Source organism: Saccopteryx leptura, chromosome 5 (assembly GCF_036850995.1).
Source record: "Saccopteryx leptura isolate mSacLep1 chromosome 5, mSacLep1_pri_phased_curated, whole genome shotgun sequence".
NCBI lineage: Eukaryota > Metazoa > Chordata > Mammalia > Chiroptera > Emballonuridae > Saccopteryx > Saccopteryx leptura.
The window spans coordinates 103,918,426-103,941,545 of record NC_089507.1 but is presented as its reverse complement, the minus strand read 5'-3'; the positions used below and the strand labels follow the sequence as shown (position 1 = coordinate 103,941,545).

Here is a 23,120-nt window from a genome sequence, read left to right as displayed (position 1 = left end):
TTCAAGCTTATTTTCAAACCAGGAGCTAGGTGATCTACTTAAAATGCACATCAGACCAGGTCTCTCCTCTGCCCCGAACCCTCTATGGCTTTCCAGCTTGCTCAGAGTAAAAGCCAGACTCCCTACCGTATCTTCTGGGGCCTTACGTGATCTGTTCTGCTTCCCCCCATGACCTCTCTGACCCCATCATCTATCATGTTTCCTGTTTGTGCTCTCCAGCCACACTGGACTGTTGCTGTGCCTTGAATTTGCCATGTGTGCCAGCCTCAAGACCTCTGTACTTGCTATTCTAGCTGCTCCCAGAGCTTGTCCTCCAGATGCCTGTGAAACAACTGCCTCATGCCCTTCAGGTGTTTGCTCAATATCACTTTCGCAGAGAAACCTTCCCTTGCCACCCTATTTAAAATTACACATTCCTGCCACCACTTTCTGTCCCTTTCCCAGCTTTATTTTTTCTATAGCATAGCAATAATGAAGGCCATATGACAAACTATATGCTTTCATACTTTCCGTTTCTTCTTCTTCTCTCTCTCCCTCCCTCTCTCCCTCCCTCCCTCTTTTCCTTCCTCCTCCTTTCTTCCATCATTCTTCCTTTCTTGTTTGATTCCCCCTTTTTAGAATATATATCCCATAATGGCAGGGATTTTTTTCTATACTGTTCACTGCTGTATTCTCAGGAATTAGAACAGTGCCTGAGAAAGAGAATATGCTCAAGAAATGCTGTTTAACAAATAAATGGATAAACCCGCATTTTACTGATGAGAAAACTGACTCTTAGAGAAGCTGAATAACTTAGCCAAGATTACTCAGCTGGGAAGCAGGAGATACAGGACACAGACTCACATCAACTGGACTGTGAACTTAATTCTTATATTTGACCCTAGAAGTGGCAAAGCAACCATCCCTCACCTTATCAAAAGCATGACACTGTTCTCCAAGACATTTTAAATTATGTTATTTGATAACTTCTCTATAACATGAAAAATTTGATTTTTTATCCCAATATTAGAAGTCATAACTTGCTCAAAAATAAATAAGAATGGTATTTGTCTTTCTCTGACTGACTGATGTCACTGAGTATAATAGCCTCTGGGTCCATTCATGCTGTCACAAAAGTAAGATTCATTCTTTTTTATGGTTGAGTAATATTCCATTGTGTAAATGTACCACAGCTGTTTTATTTATTAATTATTTGTTTGTTTGTTTTGAGAGAGAGACAGACAGACAGGAAGAGAGAAAGATGAGAAGCATCAACTCATAGTTGTGGCATCTTAGTTGTTCATTGATTGCTTCTTATATGTGCCCTGACAGGAGAGCTCCAGTCGAGCTAATGACCCCTTGATCAATCTAGCGACCTTGGGTTTCAAGCCAGTGACCACTGGGCTCAAGCCAGCAACCATGGGGTCATGTCTATGATCCCGTGCTCAAGCCAGCGACCCATGCTCAATCTGCATGAGCCTGAGCTCAAGCCAGTGACCTCAGGGTTACAAACCTGGGTCCTCAGCATCCTAGGTCAATGCTCTGTCCACTGTGCCATTATCTGGTCAGGCTACCACAGCTTTTTTATAATGGGGTACTAGAAATATCATTGTAAAGCACATGTAAAGTATATCACTGTCTAACCACTAAGCTGTACATCTGAAACCAATAGAAAATAAAATTGAAAGTAAAAAAAAAAAAAAGGTAAGAAAAATGTAGTGCCTGACCTGTGGTGGCGCAGTAGATAAAGCATTGACCTGGAATCCTGAGGTTGCTGGTTCGAAATCCTGGCTTTCCTGGTCAAGGCACATATGGGAGCTGATGCTTTCTGCTCCTCCCCCCTTCTCTCTTTCTCTCTCCTCTCTAAAATGAATAAATAAAATTAAAAAATATATATGTAGCAATGCAAAAGCAGCATCATTTTGCCTGGCTGCGGTGGCGCAGTGGATAAAGCATCAACCTGGAATGCTGAGGTTGCTGGTTTGAAATCCCGGGCTTAACTTGGTCAAATCACATACAAGAAGCAACTATTATGAGTTGATGCTTTCCACTCCCCAACCCCTTTCTCTCTTTCTCCTATCTCTAAAATCAATAAATAAAATCTTAAAAATATAATGACATAAAAAAACAAAAGCAGCATCTTTTGATAAATATTCACTGGTACTATTTAGTAGTCCTGTTCACAACTATGCAGCATCCTCATGTTTACATTGTAAACTCTCCCCTTGATAATCCATAGCATTATGTAAAGGAGAGCACTACTTTATTGACCTAATTAAGATTAAGGAGAGTAAGATAAATAAGGATGATTAAAAATATTAATTCCAAATCCATGTCAGTTTTTAGGTTACTAATGTTTTTATTTTAGACTTCATTTATATTTTGAGAAGACAAGAAAAATCAGAAATGGAATTAAAGTTATTATCCAGAGTAGTAGAGTAGGTTTAAAAAAATTCATGAAGGAAGAAAAATTCAGAGTCCTTTATAACTTGGCTTATCTACTTTCATACTAAATATACAAAGAAAATAGGCAATTGGGCAACAATTATCTAGACAAATATTTTGATACTAAATAATAATATTTAAGAACCAGCTCTTTCAAAATCCTTGAGTACTATTTCTGAAGATGTGTAAAGTTCTTTTTAAAAAGTAATAATTCTGATCAGCACTACAATTCATGAGAAAATGCATTATTCTATAGGAGTAAATTTCCTTGGCCTTTATATATTTAGCTCAGTTGAATTTATTAGCATTGGTTCTTGAAGACAACTGTTTGGGGGAAATGAAAATCACGTTTTAAATAAAAATGGTTATATTTAAAGTGTATAACGTTCTGATTTGATACACATGCATAGTAAAATGATTACTACAGCCAAGTTAATTAACATATCATCTCCTAACATAGTTACCATTTTTTTGTGTGTGTGGTGAAAGTACCTAAAATCTATCCTCTTAGCAAATTTCCAGGATATAATACATATTGATAGTTATAATCATCATGCTGCTGATTAGATCTACAGACTTAATTCAACCTAAATAACTACAATACCTCCCCACCCTTGGTAACACCTCTGCTTCTATATGTTCAACATTGTTAGATTCTGCTTAAAAGTGAGATTATGCATATTTTCTTTTTGTTTTTGGATGATTTCAGTTGGCATAATGTCCTTCATCCATGTTGTTACACATTGCAGGATCTCCTTTTTAAAGGCTAATATTCCATTGCATATATATGCCACAATTTCTTTGTCCATTCATCCATAGACAGACACTAAGGGAGTTTCCATGTCTTGGCTACCGTGAATGATGCTGCAGTGCAGAGATAGTGCTTTCTCCTGGAAGTACTGATGTAATTTCTTTGTGTATGTACACAGAAGAAAATTTGTTGGATCATATGGTAGTTATATTTTTAAGAAAACTTTTATTTTCTTAGAGAAAGAGAGGCAGAGAGTTCCTGTGTATGTCCTGACTGGGGATTGAACCAGCAACTTCTGTGCTTTGGATGACACTCCAATCTGGCCAGGGCTTAATTTTTTATTGATTGATTGATTTTTCGAGAGACATAGAGAGGAAAGTAGAGAGGGGGTAGGGAAGGGAAGCGTTCATTTGTTGTTCTACTTAGCTGTGCATTCATTGGTTGCTTCTTGTGTGTGCCCTGACTGGGGATCAAACTAGCAACCTTGCCCTTTCAGGACAATGCTCTAACTCAGTGTTTTTCAACCAGTGTGCCGTGAGACATGGTCAGGTGTGCCGTGGGGAAATTAAACATGGGTCCCCAAACTATGGCCCTCGTGCTGGATATGGCCCGTGGAGGCTATTTATCCAGCCCGCCGCCAGCCACCTCCATCCGAACATAAACATTCCCCTCACAATCCCTCCAGCTATCAGCAACAGGAAGAGTGGAGGCACAGGGAACGCTCACTGACCAATCACCTTCTAGGATTCATCCCGACCACTAGCGATGAACCAATAGTAGGCTGCCTTTCATCCACACCCAGGAAGGTCCCCGCTCGGGCTGTTGTGCACTTGTCATTGTGTGGCCGCAGCGAGTAGTTGAAGCTATTACTCCTCCCCATGGTCCTGATTTCTAATCCTGGTCAGGACTAGAGGTAAATGTTGCCACCACTAGATGAAGCCTCAGCCTCAGCTGGTTATGTCTATCCTGATGGTGTGTATAGATATTTGACCTTTTTCTTTTTAAAAGAGACCTCCACAGAGGGTGATATATAATGCATCACAATGTTATCTATATTGTATATGGCCTCCTGAAGGGTCATCTTCTTAAAGAGCTCAAATCTCTATATACACCATCAAAACAGACAGAACCAAGACCCCTGCTCCCAGCTGACCATGGAATTTGAACCCACAACCTCAGGGAGAACTCTAGTATTTATCAGAATCCTTACCTAGAAAGCAAACTTCTCAACCTGACAGTAGAGATGCTCTGAGGACTTATGTTACACAAGTACCCAACATTTTCTAAAATTGATTTTGTCCAGTCTCTATATAGAGACTATTTGCCAAATTGATTTGAACCCACAACCTTGATGAAAGCTCCAGTATCTATTAGCGGGACTGTATATATGAGGGGATACATGGGACTGTATATATGAGGGGTTACATGGGACTGTATATATGAGGTTACATGGGACTGTATATGAGGGGATGTTACGTGGGACTGTATATGAGGGAATGTTATGTGGGACTGTATTTATAAGGGGATGTTACGTGAGACTGTATATATGAGAGATGTTACGTGGGACTGTATATATGAGGGATTTTACATGGGACTGTATATATGAGGGGGTTATCCTTTTTTATTTAACTTTTTTTTTAATAAATGTAATTTATTTAAACTTTAAACAAATTCTAACAGAGTGTCATTTTGTGTCATTTTGGTAGGTGGTATGCCCCAGGATTTTGTAAATGTAAAAAATGTGCCACGGCTCAAAAAAGGTTGAAAATCACTGCTCTAACTGACTGAGCTAATTGGTCAGGGCAAACCATTTCCTAACAGAAGAAGTAATTTTCAATTTTAATAAAAGAAAAGCCACTGCTATGGATCTGAGGGGAGAAGCACTGTAAGTTTGTACTGGATTAGCCTGGTGGTGTGGCCTGCTGGTGCTATGGTTGGGTGGTAGTGTGCACTGTGTGAGTCAGCTGGAAGGAAAGCAGTATTCATTCCAGTAGGTGTCCATTCAATCAGGATTAAGTATCTGTGGTTCAGGCAGAATTTGATAGAGGTGGAGAGAAAAATGTAGATATAAGAGAAATGATAAAGACAGTAACGGCTTGGTTTTGTGACTTAAGTGGATCTGGAGCCTGAAAGAGGAAATAAAGATCATCTCAAAGTTGTGGACCCAAGGTTAGTAGGGTCTTCTTGAAAGGGAACATACGATAAGTAGGGAAGTTAAGAGTGAAAAGATAAGTTCTGCTTTTTGTTAGTCACAGCGATAAACTGTCTCTCAAAAAGATTAAGAATATCTCTAGCCAAGCTAAGAACTGACATTAGGAAATCATTCTGAAAATCAATTTCTATAGCACTAGGTTCCTCTTATTCTGTGAGAAAATTTTAATTGCTGATCTGATTTATTGAGAGTTTATAAAATATTCTATTTTTTCATTTCATCCTGAGTTATCATCTCTAAGAAGAAGTTGTCTTTTTCTAAGACTCAACCATTCCATCTAACTTATCAAATAAGTTGTTAATTGTTCATAGTGTTTTCATATTTTGTTTTTAGCCTTTGAGTATCTATAGTTATGCCTGCATTTTCATTTCTAGTATTGTTTTACTTGTTCTCTTCTATGTGTCTTTCTCTGTCTCTGTTTCTCATCATTTTGAACAGAGGTTTGTCAATAGTATTGGTCTGGTAAAGAAAAAGATAATTTCCATTATTCTTTTGCATTTCTTTTCTTCTTTTATCCTTTTAAGTAGTTCTTTATGCGCTGATGTAGATGATAGCAGATGGCTTAAGCAGTTGTTGTGGAGAGAAATTATCTGGGGAAGGCAGGTGCGTGTCAAAGTACTGTTTCCTATGTGTCTCAGCTGTTGACTCGCAAAAGGGAGGTCATCAGAGCAAGTTAGAACCAGGACAAGGCAGGTTGTTCTGGGCAAGGACGATGGCTGTTTGCGAGGTGAATGCGGAAGATTACAAACATACCCAGAATTGCAGTTAGGTGCTCCAGTAGACTCTAGCCTATTCTCATTCATTCTTAGTCCTTATAAAGTGCAAACATGTATTAATATCAACATTATTCGGCTAAAGCTCACATTAGATAGACTTTTAATTCACATTAAGCTTGGGTGGAACAAGTAGAAGAAAATTACCTCTCAAAAAGCCCAGTAATTTGCACTTCAATGACTGGGTGATACAGTTCTCTAAGCAAAGTTAATAAGCAAACTTTCTCTGGCAAGATTTAGCTTTAACTGCAGTTAGGACTTTACTTTAAACTCAAAGCGAATTGAGCAGGCCCCCTTTCCAGCCAACCCTGGGCAGCAACAGACACACCATTAGTGCTGTAATTTTCATATTAATTTATATATATATATATTTGTATATATACATATATATATATATATTAGAATGCTGAAGTTTTATACAGGACACTATGTCTATATCTATATCTATATCTTGCTGTAGAATTATTAAGAATTAAATCCACAGTGAGTTAAATATCTTGTCCAAAGTCTCAAAGCTTGGTGATAGCAGGGCCAGGACTGAGATCTCTTCTGCCCCAGCTCACTTTTCTTTTCACTACTCTATGAACTTTTCATTGCTTAAAAGGTAGGTGAATATATATAAATGGCATTCAACTAGTTATTACCAACATAAGAGGTTTAAGGGATACTTCCTGCTAATAGAAATGTGTGTATCTGGCATATACATCAGGAAGAAGAAAAAAAAATGTTGGAGCAAAATCTAGAATGTTCTTAGTGAACTGGCCATTTGTTTTATGTTAGTTATATGAATTAGAAAACATACAGAAATTATTATAATGCAGAGATGGCTTTCTTTAATGCATTATTACCTACTATTAAGATATCTTAATATTTCTGACAGGATGGGAGTTTGAGTGCTTTTCCCCCTTCTGCTTTTTGGAAACTTTAGTTTTAATATACAGAAAGAGTCTCAGGAAATCTATTTTTCTGGTTTTTGATTTATGTAAAGAAAAAGACATGAAACTCAGGTCTTTGCATCACTCAGTTGCTGTTTATGTGACTAATAGCTGTTTCTCTTGATTCTTAGGTGATATTTAGTTACAAACTTAATCATTTTATAGATTTAATTTATAGATTTGATTTTTTTTTATTAATTTTTTTTTTTTTACAGAGACAGAGAGTGAGTCAGAGAGAGGGATAGACAGGGACAGACAGGAATGGAGAAAGATGAGAAGCATCAATCATTAGTTTTTCATTGTGTGTTGCAACACCTTAGTTGTTCATTGATTGCTTTCTCATATGTGCCTTGACCGCGGGCCTTCAGCAGACCGAGTAAGCCCTTGCTGGAGCCAGCGACCTTGGATTCAAACTGGTGGGCTTTTGCTCAAACCAGATGAGCCCGCGCTCAAGCTGGCAACCTTGGAGTCTCAAATTAGTTGACCATATGGTAGATGATCTGGTGGGCCTTACCTAATCACGTGAGCACTGTAAATCAGGCTCTAAGGCAGTGGTAGTTAACCTGGTTCCTACCGCCCACTAGTAGGCGTTCCAGCTTTCATGGTGGGTGGTAGCAGAGCAACCAAAGAATAAATAAAAAGATAGATTTAACTATAGTAAGTTGTTTTATAAAGATTTACTCTGCCAAACTTAGCAAAAATCCGACATAAAGTACTTGGTATGTAATTATTATTATATGCTTTAACTTGCTGTAACTCTGCTTTATAAATTTTATAAAGTAAAGTTGCTTCCCTACTTTATAAATCACCATTACTGTGGAACCAGTGGGCAGTTAGAAAATTTTACTACTAACAGAGATACAAAAGTGGAAGGTAGGTATAAAAAGGTTGACTACCCTTGCTCTAGAGGCACAGCTGGGGGGAGGTGAAGATTGGAAGCACTGGAAGGATTTCTTGTTCCATTGCTGACTTGACGATAGAGAGGGCCACATGGTAAGGTATGTGCATAGTTTTTAGGAGCTGAGAGTGGATCCCAGTTGACAGCCAATAAGGCAGCGACTTCAGTCCTACAAGCAAAGGAACTGAATTCAGCCAACAGGATCTTGAGGTCTACCTGAGATGAACTATGAATTGTGCCAAGACCTTGATTCCAAGTTGGAGGCCGTAAGTAGAGAACCCAGCCAAAGAGTGTGTGAACTAAAGCAAGGGTGAGCTAATTTATGAGTGTTATCTCTATTTATTTATTTATTTTTATTTATTTTATTTTTTTGTATTTTTCTGAAGTTGGAAACGGGGAGGCAGTCAGACAGACTCCTGCATGCACCCGACCGGGATCCACCCGGCATGCCCACCAGGGGGCAATGCTCTGCCCATCTGGGGTGTTGTTCTGTTGCATCCAGAGCCATTCTAGTGCCTGAGGCAGAGGCCATAGAGCCATCCTCAGCGCCTGGGCAACTCTGCTCCAATGGAGCCTTGGCTGCGGGAGGGGAAGAGAGAGACAGAGAGGAAGGAAAGGGGGAGGGGTGGAGAAGCAGATGGGTGCTTCTCCTGTGTGCCCTGGCCGGGAATCGAACCCAGGACTCCTGCACGTCAGGCCGACGCTCTACCACTGAGCCAACTGGCCAGGGCCATTATCTTAACCTGCTAAGTCTATGGTAATTTGTTATGTAGCAATAAATAACTAATACACCCATTTAGAACCTGGTCAACCTTAGCTTCTTTAGAGTCTTAAGCCTTAGTTCTTTATTTTATCTGTTGTGGGTTTTATGTTCAATTGCAAAGGGATTTTGGCTTGTTTATATTTAGAATATTTTATTTTATTTTATTTATTTATTTTTTTTACAAGGACAGAGAGAGATTGTCAGAGAGAGGGATAGATAGGGACAGACAGACAGGAAGGGAGAGAGATGAGAAGCATCAATCATTAGTTTTTCGTTGCAACACCTTAGTTGTTCATTGATTGCTTTCTTGTATGTGCCTTGACCGTGGGCCTTCAGCAGATCGAGTAACCCCTTGCTTGAGCCAGCGACCTTGGGTCCAAGCTGGTGAGCTTTTTGCTCAAGCCAGATGAGCCCGCGCTCAAGCTGGCGACCTTGGGGTCTCGAACCCGGGTCCTCGGCATCCCACTCTGACGCTCTATCCACCATGCCCCCGCCTGGTCAGGCTAGAATATTTTTCTTTTAAAACTATTGTTATTACCTATCATGCTTCCCCTCCAGTGTGTAGTTCCACAACTGAGTCAGGGGAAGATTGTTTGCAAAGGTGGTCACAACAATTCTTCCTACTTTAGTACTCGGGTCCCTTTGTAATAAGATTACCTCTTCTACTATTGAGGAGTAGAGTCCATTTCCCTAAACCTTAGTTTGGGCTGGCTGTGGGATATTTTTGACTGGAAGAACGCAGCAGAATAACCATGAGGCTAGACCTTGGGAGGCCTTACAGCTTCCTCTTTCACCCTCTCGGGTCCAGCTGCCCTGTGAGGAGGCTGCAGTGAGCCTGGTGACAGCCGTGTGAGGGACATCTGAGGGACAACCAAGCAGACAGCTCCAGTTAACATCTGGACGTCGTGGCCACTCAGAGGACAAGCTGGTCCCCAGCTGACTTCCCAACTGACTGCAGATGCATGACAGAGCCTAGCTAAGACCAAATGGAGCGAAAACGAGCTGCTCCAGTTGAGCCTTACCCAAACTGCAACCCTCAGCTTTGTGAGCAAATCGTTAGTTCTTATTTCAAGCCATTATGTTTTGAGGTTATTTGTTACGCAGTAAAAGATAACTGATATAGGCACTAAAGAACATGGTTTTAAAAATATGATTTGAAAATTAAAACTTTATATCTTTTTGAATAGTTATCTCTTCAAATGTCCATGTACACTGTGCAAAATTTAAGATACAGAAGAATATATACATAAAAATAAATTTCCCTTCTCTAGGGCTTTGTTAAACTCTTCTCACCCCTTTGGAGCTCTTTAGGATGCTGGTTAGGGCACAAAGCAACAATTTCAAGGTTGTGCATTCAGAAAATGACCAAAGTAGGAAATTGAAAAACAACATAACATTCCAAATTGATTTGCTTTGCTCCACTTTATGTCCCAAATGTTCATCTCTGCTTTCTTCAGTTTTCCTGAGGAATGAACTTAAAAGTCCCACAAATGTCAAAACTAAAGGGTGAGGTTAAAGGTGAATATATGTGTGACCTTATGGGAAAATTATTGTGTATGTTTTCCAGTAAGGTGAGATTAGAGACTCTACCATCAATGATGGGCTAAGTGAATCAAAAATCATTTTCTTTTTCTTGGATTTGGAGAAAGCAAATCACAAAGGCCCTCCCTGTGCCTAATAAACTGTGTCAGCCAGGAGCAGAAACCCATGCAGAGCACTAGGTGCCTGGGCTACTGGCTTACCTGACATTTTCTGGATCCTGTCTACATTCGGAATATAAAATCTATAGGAATCAGACTCTGGCAGAGAGTTTGTTGTCACCTGGCATAACCCTGGGGAATCTATCTATGCCCTGAAAATCTAGGCTTATTCATTAGACAAACATCGATCACACACTATGTCCCAGGCACTGTTGGTAGATGGTATGGATACAAAAATAAATATCACTCTAGTCCATAACGGTAAAGTTCTTATTTCTGGGGCCCACCCACAGAGCCTCCAGGGCTCCCAAAACAAATTGGATACTTGATCCTACATGGATCAAAATTCCCCTAAGATTCCTGAAGAATGTGAGATATTCAGCCCCAAACAGAGGACTTATTTAAAATAAATGAGTGTTGGTATCCTCTCTCTTAATGAACCTTTGATGTAAGAAGTTCAAAGTAATGTTGATCTCTTCTTACTGTTTTTGGTTTAAGAGAAATTGTGGTTCCTGATGTAAGAGACTGACAGTCTGGACAGTTATACATCAAACTGTGGAATAAGCTGCACGTTTCTATTTCTCTCACAGGGCAGGAAAAGGGCTGTGTGGTCACTTATCACATCCAAACACTCTGCCCACTGTCCTGGCATCACAGAAGTTTGTCCAGGCTGCTTTGAGGGTCATTACAGATCATTGGTAGGTTAATGCTTTTCCAAAATTAGAATCTAGAAGCTAATGCCTGTTCCTTGTCTTCGTCTCTTGGGCTGCCATACCCGTGGCTTACTCAACAGACATTTATGTTCTAACAGTTCTGGAGGCTGGAAGGCCAAGATCAAGGTGCTAGCAGAGCTGGTTTCTGGTGAGACCTCTTCCTGGCTTGCGGGGGGCTTTCTAGCTGTGTCTGAATATGGCTTCTTCTTTCTGTGTGCGTAGACTGAGTGGAATCTTTGGTGTATCTTCCTCTTCTTATAAGGTCACCAGTCTTATCAGATTAGGGGCCTACCCTTACGACCTCATTTAACCTTAATTATATCTCTGAAGGCCCTTCTCCAAATAACACTGAGGGTTGGAGTTTCAACATGTGAATTTTGGGGGTGGGGGAGATCCAGTTTAGTCCCTAACACTTCTTATATTCCAGACACTATGTTAAGCACAAGGATATAAAGATATGTATATATATCAAGCACCAAATTTGTTCCAGGAAGGCACAGATTTACAATACAATGCAATAATCACAAGACTGTACTAAGTGTGGGAAGGGCAGACAATATGCATTCAGTCTAAGCAGAGGAGGGAAGGCTTTTAAGAGAAACCTGGTTCTCAGAGAAGAGAGAAACTCTTAGGAGGTGAGCAGGTGGGAGTTAAAGTATGCTAGGTAGAGGGAAGGCATGGGGAAGGGTGACAGATTTTTTCATCCAATCTTCATATTAATAGAACAGAGCCATTTAGCAAATACAGCACTTTGGCTGAGTGAAGCCCTAGATCAGGGGTCGGGAACCTCTTTGGCTTAGAGAGTCATGAACACCACATATTTTAAAATGTAATTCCATGAGAGCCATACAACGACCCGTGTACGTTAACTATTATCCAATAAAAATTTGGTGTTGTCCTGGAGGACAGCTGTGATCGGCTCCAGCCACCAGCAACCATGAACATGAGCAGTAGGAAATGAATGGATTGTAATATATGAGAATGTTTTATATTCTTAACGTTATTATTTTTTTTATTAAAGATTTGTCTGCAAGCCAGATGCAGCCATCAAAAGAGCCACATCTGGCTCATGAGCCATAGGTTCCCCACCCCTGCCCTACATGTTTGGGGAATGTTGAAAGGGCTCACGGTGATGTCAAGAAGTATGCTGACCTTTGGGATACTGTACTAAGATGCTTGGACTTGATCATGTAATAGAAATTGAGCACCCCTGTTTAAGAAGAGGAAGAACCGACCTGACCTGTGGTGGTGCAGTGGATAAAGCGTCCATCTGGAACGCTGAGGTCGTGGGTTTGAAACCCTGCACTTGTCTGGTCAAGGCACATATGGGAGTTGATGCTTCCTTTCCCTCCCCCCTTTCTCTCTCTCTCTCTCTCCTCTATAAAATGAATGAATAAATAAATAAAAATTTAAAAATGCAGAAAAAAAAGAAGAGGAAGAACCTGGGCATACTTGCATTTGGAAAGTTCATTGGAAAAGCAGTTTGGAAGAAAAGGGTGTGTGTGTCTGGGGACAGTTGGGAGACCAGTAGCACAGTGTGGTGACAGATGCTAGAGGTCAACTGTGGCAGTGCCAATGGGATGGGGATGGGGCTATCTAGGCATCCTATAAAACGCACAGGACTTGGAATTGAATCCCATGTGAGGAGGGAAGGAAAAATCTGGTCTGGATCCCAGGTTCTATTCTGGTGACTTGTGGACCCTTTGTCAAGAATAAAAACAGCACAATGCAAGGATGGGGAGAGAAGGAAGACTGGTAGGAAGAGCTGGGAATGAAGTGTACCCAAAGCAGTTTCTCGGGCTAAGAAGTAGTTTTTCTTTTTCTAAATCCTGTGGCTGGTGATTTCCTCGTTGGGTTTCAGAGACCTAAGAATGGCCAGTCCCTTAAAGGGATGTGGCTTCTGAGCACCTTTGGAGTAATTTGTTTATTGAAATCTGTAACTGATAGGACTACTCTGTGTAATCATGAACCAAGCTGTTTTAGTCAGAAAAGTTTCCCAATGAATAAACACTAATTCATCTGATTACAAGAAAATTAAATCACTTTTGATCTAAAGCCCATCAATCTGCTGTCCTTGTTTGTGACTCTGAAATGGGTATCTCCCATTGTTGGACCTACTAAGTAGATGGTAATTTAAGTCTTAGGCTTGGGCAGAGAACTAATTTACTGCCAGAGAGCTAAAAAAAATAAAAAAATAAAAAAATAAAAATCGAAAGAAAAAAGAAAATCAAGAGAAAAAGAGGTAAAACAAACTCTTTTCTTCTTGAGCACAAATTAAAATCTCCAATTACCTTTTGATGAGGAGGGAGTGGAAGAGTGTGAGGAATATGAATAAATTCCCAGGTCACTGGGTTTAAAACTCCAGTTTGAAATTTGTAGAATTACAGCAGATCTGTTTCCTTTTCCTCCTAATTCCTTCTGAGTTTTCCGTGACGTAGTAGCAAGATTTCAATGGGGACAGTCCTCTTTGAGCGTCACAGGCATATAGGGCGGACTGGAGATGGAGGTCAGCCACCGACCTTAGATTTCTCATTTCTCTCCCATTTGCTGACAGTTTCGTCCTTTCAACATTCCCTCTCCTCTTTCGAGACTTTCCCAAGTCAATGAAACTAAAACAGCAGAAGGAAAACCTCCCGGAACCAAATCCCCAGACTTTCTCGGAGCTCCCGCATCGCAGGGCGCAGCCCATACTCCACACGCGGCAGTGGGAACGCTGGGATCCAGGCCAGAGCGGCGCGGCGGGGTGGGGAGAGGGCGGGGCCTCCGCAGCTTCGCCCCGCCCCTCCACTTAATTCCGACGCGCGGGGCCGCGGAGTGTGAAAGAGCCGCGCTACGTCGGACTGGCCACCGCAGCCACCCTGAGCGTCGGGGCCGCTGAGCGCCGCCGCAGCCCCCGGAGCGAGAGCCGAGGAGAGCGCGGAGCGCCTTTGTGCGCGCGCTGAGGTAGGTTCGCCTCCCGCACTTACTTTGCACACAAAGACTGGGAGCTCGGGGGAGGCGGGGTGCCCTTCGGGAGACTGTGCGGCCCCCGCCCTGCCCCAAGCCCCGGCCCCAGAAACCCCCGGACGGGCAGGGCCGCCGGGCTACTCCTCCCCGCGGCCGACGGTCCGAGCGGCACGGATTCTGAGGCGGGGGTTGCTGCGAGCGCGAGAAGGCGACCTGACCCTGGGCGGTGGGCATGCTGGGCGCGCTGGTCACCCGGCGTCGTGTGCGAGGAGGGCGCAGGGCCGAGGCGTGGCGGGGGCCCGGGGTGGTGACCCCGGGCCCGGGGTGCTGGGAGGCAGGGGGCGCCGCGAGGGAGAGGAGCCCGGGCTGCCGCGCCGATTGGCTTATTGTTGCGTCCTCGGGCCTGAAAATGGAGAGACCCCCGTCTGGATCGGGAATGCGCTGCCCGCTGCCTTCGCCACGCGAGGCCAGATGCCGAGCCCTCGGCGCCCGGCTCGCCCCTCGCTGCCCCGGGCGGCCGGACGCGGGCTCTGGAGACCGAGGGAGCCGCCGCCTGGGCAAACAAAGGAGGGGCCGCGGGGGGTTGCCCCGCTGGGTTAAAGATGACAGTGGCACTGTTTCCAGGCTGTAAGTAACTTTTTCATTTTGACATATCTCCTCTCCTACTGCTCCAGTGAACCCAGTATTTTGGATGGTGTCTGCCCCTAAGAAATTCTAAAATTTGGGTTCCCAGTTTCTCCCCAAGCATCTCCAGGTCCCTCGGGGATGACATGGATGCTGATGGCTAAGTTTTAACCTAATGGGTAGGGTTCGGTAAAGCCCCTTGTGAAGTGTGAATAGGATCCGCTTGAGAGGATAGATTGCCCATCTTACTGTCTCGGCCAAGGTACCATGTACTCCCTTCCCTCCAAAACCTTACTTGGTCAATGCCAGTAGAGCAGTCATTTTTTTATTGGAATGAGTGTATTTCTAGATATTTCTTAGTGTTAGTACTTTTACGTTTAAAACTTTTAAGTACAAAGTTATATATATTTATTAAAAATTGAAAAAGTACATTAAGAAAAATTCACTCACGTACCTAACCACCAAGACACAACCTGAGGATGAAGACATCTTTGGTTGATGTGTGACTTGGGCAGCTATGGTGTGTGTGTCTGTGTGTGTATGAAAGAGAGAGAGAAAGAGAGAGAATGTGTGAACAAATGAGGGAGTTACCGATTCGTCATCTTTACCAGTCACATCAGACTAAAATATATTGAATAAACTATATTTCTACAGTAGTGGTTTGCCACTTCCACACAGGATTAATATCAACAAGTTGTTTAACTATCTTTTCTTATACCCTTGCAAATAAACACCTGTACAGAAAGGGGAGGGAAGAAAAGACATTGCAAGTTCCACTTTTGAACAGTAGACTGACCAATAAGTTTTGTGGACTCTATTCTTTAGATTTCAGCAATACTTTGAGATTGACTATTTTTAGACGAGATTGGGCGTGTTTAGGGTGGTATGGCTGTAGATAGGATTGACTATTTTAAAATAGAAATCTGTCTTTCAGCTTTAAACATATTTAAAAATTAAAATTGAAAGCCCTGGCCGGTTGGCTCAGTGGTAGAGCGTCGGCCTGGTGTGCGGGAGTCCTGGGTTCGATTCCCGGCCAGGGCACACAGGAGAAGCGCCCATCTGCTTCTCCACCCCTCCCCCTCTCCTTCCTCTCTGTCTCTCTCTTCCCCTCCCATAGCCAAGGCTCCACTGGAGCAGCGTTTGCCCGGGCACTGAAGATGGCGCTGTGGCCTCTGCCCCAGGCTCTAGAATGGCTCTGGTTGCAACAGAGCGTCGCCCTAGATGGGCAGAGCATCACCCCCTGGTGGGCATGCCGGGTGGATCCCGGTCGGGTGCATGCGGGAGTCTGTCTGACTGCCTCCCCTTTTCCAACTTCAGAAAAATACAAAAAAAAAAAAAAAATTAAAATTGAGATTCATGGGAGATAAATATTGGAAAGAATTGTTTTTGTAGCACAAGGATATCAGTAGCACAAGGATATCAGTGGTTTTATAGCTGGGTACATGCTTGCTTCTGAAAGACTTTGCATTGAGTAAGTAAATAAGGGAATTCCTTATGAGTCTTTTGTGTGAAAACCAAACCAAAACATAAACAAAAACCAAAACATTGTTCAATCCCAGATTAACCATTGAATGCTTTTGTCATTATATACTTTTATTTTCCACTTGTAAAATTTTCAAATATTTTATTTTTTCAATGTGCAAAGTAAAAGCTCTTGGAGACAACTGTTTAGAAGTAGACTGATCATGAGGATGATGCAATACTTTTTGAAGTTAGAAGAATTTAAAGAAGGAAGCTGTGGTTATGTACTATCAGGTGCAATCTTTGTTCCTGTTTCTCATTTGAGGCTTCTTAATCTGCACGCATAATTACGTTTGTGCAGTAGTGACATGTAAATGAATGTGTGAAGTATGTAGTCTGTGGTGATCAGCATTCCTTCTGAAGTAATGGTACCTTTCTACATAGAAAAGTCAAAGAAGAAACCTGAATAGAAAATACTAGAACCTCTAAATCTTATTTTTCAACCTTCTGTGGCCTTGGGCAACGTAAGCAGCGGGATCTGAGGTCAGAGTTCAGTAGTTTCACTCTTTTTTTGTAACATTGCCTGGCAGAGAGGAGAAAAAGTTTGGCAGTGGCCCAGTGTGACGGCCTTGCTATGGCTACTTGGCCAGCCTCATATCCCTGTGAACTGGGGAGTCCATTCCTGGAATATTTAAAAGAAGATTTGCTTTTTTGCTTGAGAGTAGTGCTATGAGAAATCCTGTTCCTGAACTGGAGTAGGATAGACACTGCCCCTCCTCCCTTCCTGCTTCCCTCTTTTCTTCCTTCCTTCCTTCCCTTCCTCCCCTTCCCCCTTCTCTCCTCCCTTCCTTCCCTCCCTCCCTTCTTTCCCTCTTTCCTTTGATTTCTCAATTATTTAAAGTAAAGGTGAAAGAGATTTTTACTGTTTTTTGGGGGGCTGGTCAAGGGTTTGGAAGACTTTTCTCCAAAAAAGAGGGAGTGTAGTGATTAGTATTATGGCTTATTGTTATTAATTGTCCTATTTGCCCCCCCCCCCCAAATTCTCTGTGGGTCAAGAAGTTTGGTTATGTGAAATCTAAATTTCAGGCACTTGTAGAAGTCCCCAGATATCTTGGGGGGTCGTTAATTACTTTTCTTTAAGTGCAGAGAAAGCAGCTGTGGACACGAGTCTGCTTTGCCTCTCACGCTGGGAGGGGAAGCCGCTCTGCCCTGCGAAGTCTGTGCGCAGCACACGGCCGGGCAGGGGTGACTGGGTGAGACTGCCCTTCACTCTCTTGTGTAATTTCCTTTTCTAATCTAGACCTATTTTTGTTTTTCTTTCTTGAAGCAAAACATTTTTCTTCTCTTTTCCTTTCTAGTGCAAGAAGTGGTGGGCCTTATCCATCTGAACTTTTCCTTATGCTAAGTATATACCGTACTTAAAGCTCAGGCAGAAGGCATCTGCACGTTTACCCATCTGATATTGATGCCAGTACCCTGTCAGTAAAGGAAACACCTATTTGGCAAACTGGTGTAGGTTGCCATTTAGTCATGGTAGGTCTACAATGGTTGTTTCTCAGACTGAGAGGGAAGACGTTGCTCTTCATTCACTCCTTCATTTAACAGACATTTACACAGAGCTGCTTGTGCGCCAGCACTGGCCTAACATTGGGTGACGAGACTGATGGGGTCCCTCAAGGCAGGACAGGCGAGGGAGATATTTAAAGAACTGCACAAAATTATGCAAAAAATTATTTAATGACAGTTAAGAGCTGAGAGGGGTAGTAGCACTTCGTGAATTAAGATAACTCAGAAATGATAATGTAAATCACAGAGAAGGCCTTGGATAAGGGTTCCTGGCTATTAGGTGAAGGCCAGGTTTGGAGAAGCATGGAGGGAAATGAGTAGGATTTGTTCAGGGCTCATCAGTTTAAGAGCAAGTTGGAAGGATCTTGGCTGTTCAGATTTTTCTAGAGGAAGGACTGGGGAAGTGGTATTGTTCCAGTGTACCCTCTGAAGGTAAACCTCAATGCAGTTGTGGGGTAGTGGTGTCCTGAACTGTTCTGAGAAATTCCCAGACGTTGAAGACTAGTTTTATGCAGATGGTAACCGACTGCATCTATGACTACCAGAGGTTCTGGTACAAATGAGAAGATTTGACACAGGTTTGTAGGGAAATTGTGGCAAGACTTATTTAATAATATATGTATATTTCAAACTCAGGTGAAGTATAGGAAGGAACACAGGAGAGGTACAGAAACAGGGAGATTTGCTTCAGCACAGTAGGTGAGCTCTTTAACAGGGTGAGGTTCTGTCAAAGGTTTCTTGTGAATGACGCAGCTGGTACAGAGCAGTGACCGTTCTCTGTGCTCTGTAGTGTTGTGTGTGTACGAGGAGGTGGGATGGAGGCATGGTTGATGGCAGTAATGTTACCTATGCATAGCAAAGTCTTGGGGTTTAGGAGTGTGAAGAAAATCCTGTTTAGAGGCCTTAAAGTGCAGGAGCCTCTGGGCTGTCTGGTGTTATTCCTGCTAGTAGATCATAAATCCATAGCAGTCCTTAGGATGAGAAGACTTATGTGAGGACTGCTGAGCCAGAGAGCCTTCTGGGTTGTATATGTGCTGGCAAGTATTCTCCAAAAACAAGATGGAAAATATGCAGGCAGACCAGCTAAACATACCCTGGCTGGTTGTGGGTACATGCAAGCTGTAAGATTTTGTCACCTCATTCTCTATTGTCCTTTTTTGTTGTTATTGTTGACTTATGTTACACTGGAACATTTACTGAGTATAGCCGTCCACAGTGCCAGCCGTGGACTAAAAGGGGGTAGGATTGGGAAACGGTACATTTTTTAATGAGGTGTAGGGGAACGACTTAAAGCTTTGAAGTCAGTCGCTCTGAGTTAGGATCAGACTCCGGTGTTGTGACCTCCAGCAAGTCACAGAACTCCTGGCAACTCTCGTGCTCTCAATTGTGAGGCAAACTTAGTAAGATATACCTCTTACAGCAAGGTGAGGGCAAATGCAAGGTCATGAAACCCCAAACTCATGGTCCCTGACATGGCTGGCCAGGGTGTTTAGGCTTTTGTGTTATTGCCCATGTCTTTTGACTCAACTTTTTAGTAACCTAGCAGCAGTAATGCCAAGTTACTGATGAGGGACATGTGGGTGACTTTCTCCCTTCTCTCTTCACCTGGTTCCTCAGGGTGCCTTTCTGCCTTTGGGAGTTTTATAAAGATAACCTGGCTTTGATATTGGAAATGGCATGTTTCATTCTATTCTGGGACACAGATTTTGTCATAATAAAGTATATAGGAGAGAGGGCTGTGACACTGGCAGAAGCTTTTCTGTGTCGTTATTAATATATGAAACACAGCACGTTAAATCTCACATTTTATCCAGGTTTTTCAGACCTCTGGGCTGATGCATGCTAATGAGTTTATAAAATTGTACAGTCATATTATAAACTCCTGCAGTATGCATAATCAGCAGTTCTTTATAAATGTCTGATGTACATGTATTAAAATCCCATGTCCTAGAGGAAGTTAAGAATGTCATTGTGCATATGCATATGTAGCAGGACTTAAAAAGTAATACTCTTTTCCTTATAACTTAATGTTATTTGAAATAGGTTGTTGTGGTAAGGGTCCTTTTTCTTTCCTTTTTTAATGAATGCCCAGGGTACTATAGAGTGTTGGAAAGAGAGAGGCCTCGTCTTTTTAAATTTTCAGAATTGTAGGCCTAAGCTTCCTACTTATTAGTATATGATTTTTAAGCAGATTGTTTCTCTATTTCCTCATCAGTAAAATGGAGACAATCACACTTGCCCAACTCTTACAGTGTCTTGGGAGTGAAATGTTGTCAGCTGTTAAAAAAAAAAAAAAAGAGCCTGACCAGGCGGTGGCGCAGTGGATAGAGCGTCGGACTGGGATGCTGAGGACCCAGGTTCGAGACCCCAAGGTTGCCAGCTTGAGCAAAAAGCTCACCAGCTTGGACCCAAGGTCCCTGGCTCCAGCAAGGGGTTACTCGGTCTGCTGAAGGCCCGCGGTCAAGGCATATATGAGAAAGCAGTTAATGAACAACTAAGGTGTTGCAACAAAAAACTAATGATTGATGCTTCTCATCTCTCCGTTCCTGTCTGTCTATCCCTGTCTCTGACTCTGTCTCTGTAAAAAAAAAAAAAAAAGAGTGGAATCAAAGCCTGTTTTTTATAACTGGTGGAGCACTCATACCTGTAAGCTGTTAGTGTCAGGACTGCCCTAGGGTTCTGATTGCATGAGGGCCACCCTCTGGGATAAGGCTGCCTCTTTGAAGGTGACAAGAGGCAACAGAATGGTAAAGAGAACTGGCTCACCATCCTCTAGGTTCCTGCTATGGTGGGAACATCAGTTATTCTGCACTCATGGACTGGAAATACACATCCTGGAAATATGAGACTGTCAGACTTAGGGTTCCACCTGGGTTAGTCAATTAACATAGAAGAGCGTCCATATTCTTGTCTGTGAAATATAATAATAAATGTAATATTATTTTTGTTATTACCACGTAACTCTTCTTGAGTACCTCTTTCCTGGCAGGCATTGTGTTCAGGGCTTTGTGAAATTTCTTCATTCATTTAGTAAGTATTCCAGGTGTTGTGCCAGACTCTGGGAGTCTGTGGATCTGGCACGGGTAGGACTGACAAAATCCCTGTTTGTGCGGAGTTCTTATTCATGGGAAGGCAGAATGCAAATACATAGATAATAGGATTCCAGCTAGTGTGTCAGTGCTATGAGAAAAGTAAATCAGGTCGAAGGGGTAGACTCTGGTAGGAGAGGAGGTGGTGTTTTTAATGGGGCAAGGCCCCTCCCAATCTTGAGTGACACCTACATTTTAAGTCTAGTCACCTGGATGAAGTGCTACTCACTTACTGATTAGGGAAACCTGGGGGAAGATATGTAATGCTCACAATACTCTAACATCAGTGCTGTTATGATTCCCATTTTTAAGATGTGGAAACCGAGTCAGAAGTAAGAGGTTTGACCTAGGAAGAAAGTCAGGATTAGAAGCCAAGCCTGGTTCTTGCCCAAGCCTTGTGTTCTCACCTGTTTCTGCTGTACTGTGGAAATAGTTGAATTTGTTATAATGGATTGGCGTGAACTGTTATACTGTGCAACACTTTCAAAACACATCCATTTTTTAATACAGCTTTATTGAGGAATAACTTATATATCATACAGTTCACCCATTTTATGTGTATAGTTGCATCATTTTTAGTAAATTTGTGCTATCAGCAAGTGTAATGTCAGTGGCCGAGGCCATTCACATTGGATTTTGGCAGGTGGGAGAGAAACTATGGAGCCAGAAAGCATTGTGCCATTCCCGTTTAATAGAGTCTTGCAAGGGCGACTGAGTGAACAGGCAGGGCCAACCGCTTTTCAGGCAAAGAAACAGCAAAATGGCCCCTCACAGTGGCGGGAAGGCAATCTGCAATCCACCAGCCCCCTGAGAGCAAGCATCCTTAGCCTTACAGGGAGAATACACATGTGCTTCTGCCACGGGCTCAAGCACCAATCAGGCAAAGTACAAGTGAGCAAGCCTAACACAGCTATTTTCCCAACAACATCCATCACCCCAGTCCAGTTTTAGACTTTGCAGTCAAGTTCTTTTCCCAGCCTCCATCTTGGGTAACTACTAATCTTTCTTCTGTGTCTGAGCCTTTTCTAGAAAAATTTCATATACAGAGAATCATACAGTAGGTGGCCTTTTGTGTCTAGCTTTGTTCATTTCATAGAATGTTTTTAAGGTGTATCCATTGTTGCACAACATATTTGCTTTTAAGGCATATTCTTTGCCCTTGTCGGAAAGAGGTACTCTGGGCCGATGAAAATGATTTCCACTGAGGTGGGCCTTGAGATGATGATAAAAATAATAGCTAGCATTTATTGAATATTCACTATTATGCCAGGCATGGTTTCATTTATTATCTTACATTGTCTTCAAGTAATTCTACGAGGTAAGTACCATTATCAGTGTTTCACAAATGAGGAAGGAAACTAAAGCATGGAGAGATGAAAATTCTTGCCTAATGTTGTAAGAACTGGTATCAAACTTGGGCCCTATCTCTGTGTTCCCTTAACTGTGTCTATAAAACTTTGACTTATCTTCAGAAGGGGCTTGGAATCCCAGTTGGAATAATTGACTTGTCAGGCAAATCTATACTTGGTGTTTTAAGGAGAATTATTTATACTGTATTTTGATTTTGGCATTGTCATGTGGAGATGATAATGTCTTAAAGTGGTCCATTTGTGAAGTAGCTTTCTTAGGCATAGAGTGAGGGTAGCACCAAATGGAAAACACATAATTATGTCATTAGGCAGAGCTTCTGTATTTGAGTTGTGTTTTAAATATTATATTTACCAGAAATGACCTTTTTGTACGAAGTATCTCAAGGCTGTTGCCTCATTAATGAATAGCATTTAATTAGGCATCATGCATTTTTTATGATGTTTATCTAATTATGTTTTTTATGAATACATTTTCTCCTTCATGTAACAATTTTATATTTAAACAGTATTTTTTTTCCTATTCACATATAATCTATGTTGGAAGATTTCATATTCCCTAATGCAGAGGAAGTCTTTGTGTATCATAAATACCTACCAAATTTAAAAAGATTTTAAACATTGCATATCTTTTAGTCTATGTATTTTTTAAAAGATTATCGAGTAGCTTGGTAAGAACTAGTTATATATGTTAGCCATGCTGAGCAATAACCTTTTTGGAACAGGGCTAACTTTACATCAGTATTCTGCCCTTGGTCTCTGGTAAGACATTTTTTACTGGTGTCATAGCTTCCTGATTTTTTAAAATGGAATTGTGGCACGATTAAATTAACCCTTTAAGTGTAGTACATCTGTCCTCTTTAGGGGTTTTTAACTATAGTCCCAGTTTCTTAGTTCA

General features: G+C 41.9%; 1 protein-coding gene across 2 annotated transcripts in view; it reads left to right on the top strand.

Annotated features, from left to right (window-relative positions):
• The window catches only part of FAM107B (family with sequence similarity 107 member B), a 247,216-nt gene that overhangs the window by 138,266 nt on the left and 85,830 nt on the right, over positions 1–23,120 (top strand). The window contains exon 1 of one of the 2 annotated variants that reach the window (XM_066385128.1): positions 13,984–14,112. The exons of the other annotated variant lie outside the window; for it this stretch is intronic. The gene's annotated coding sequence lies outside the window, so the exon portion shown is untranslated. Of the gene's footprint in view, positions 1–13,983; positions 14,113–23,120 lie in introns of those variants that run through there. 2 annotated transcript variants of the gene reach the window in all.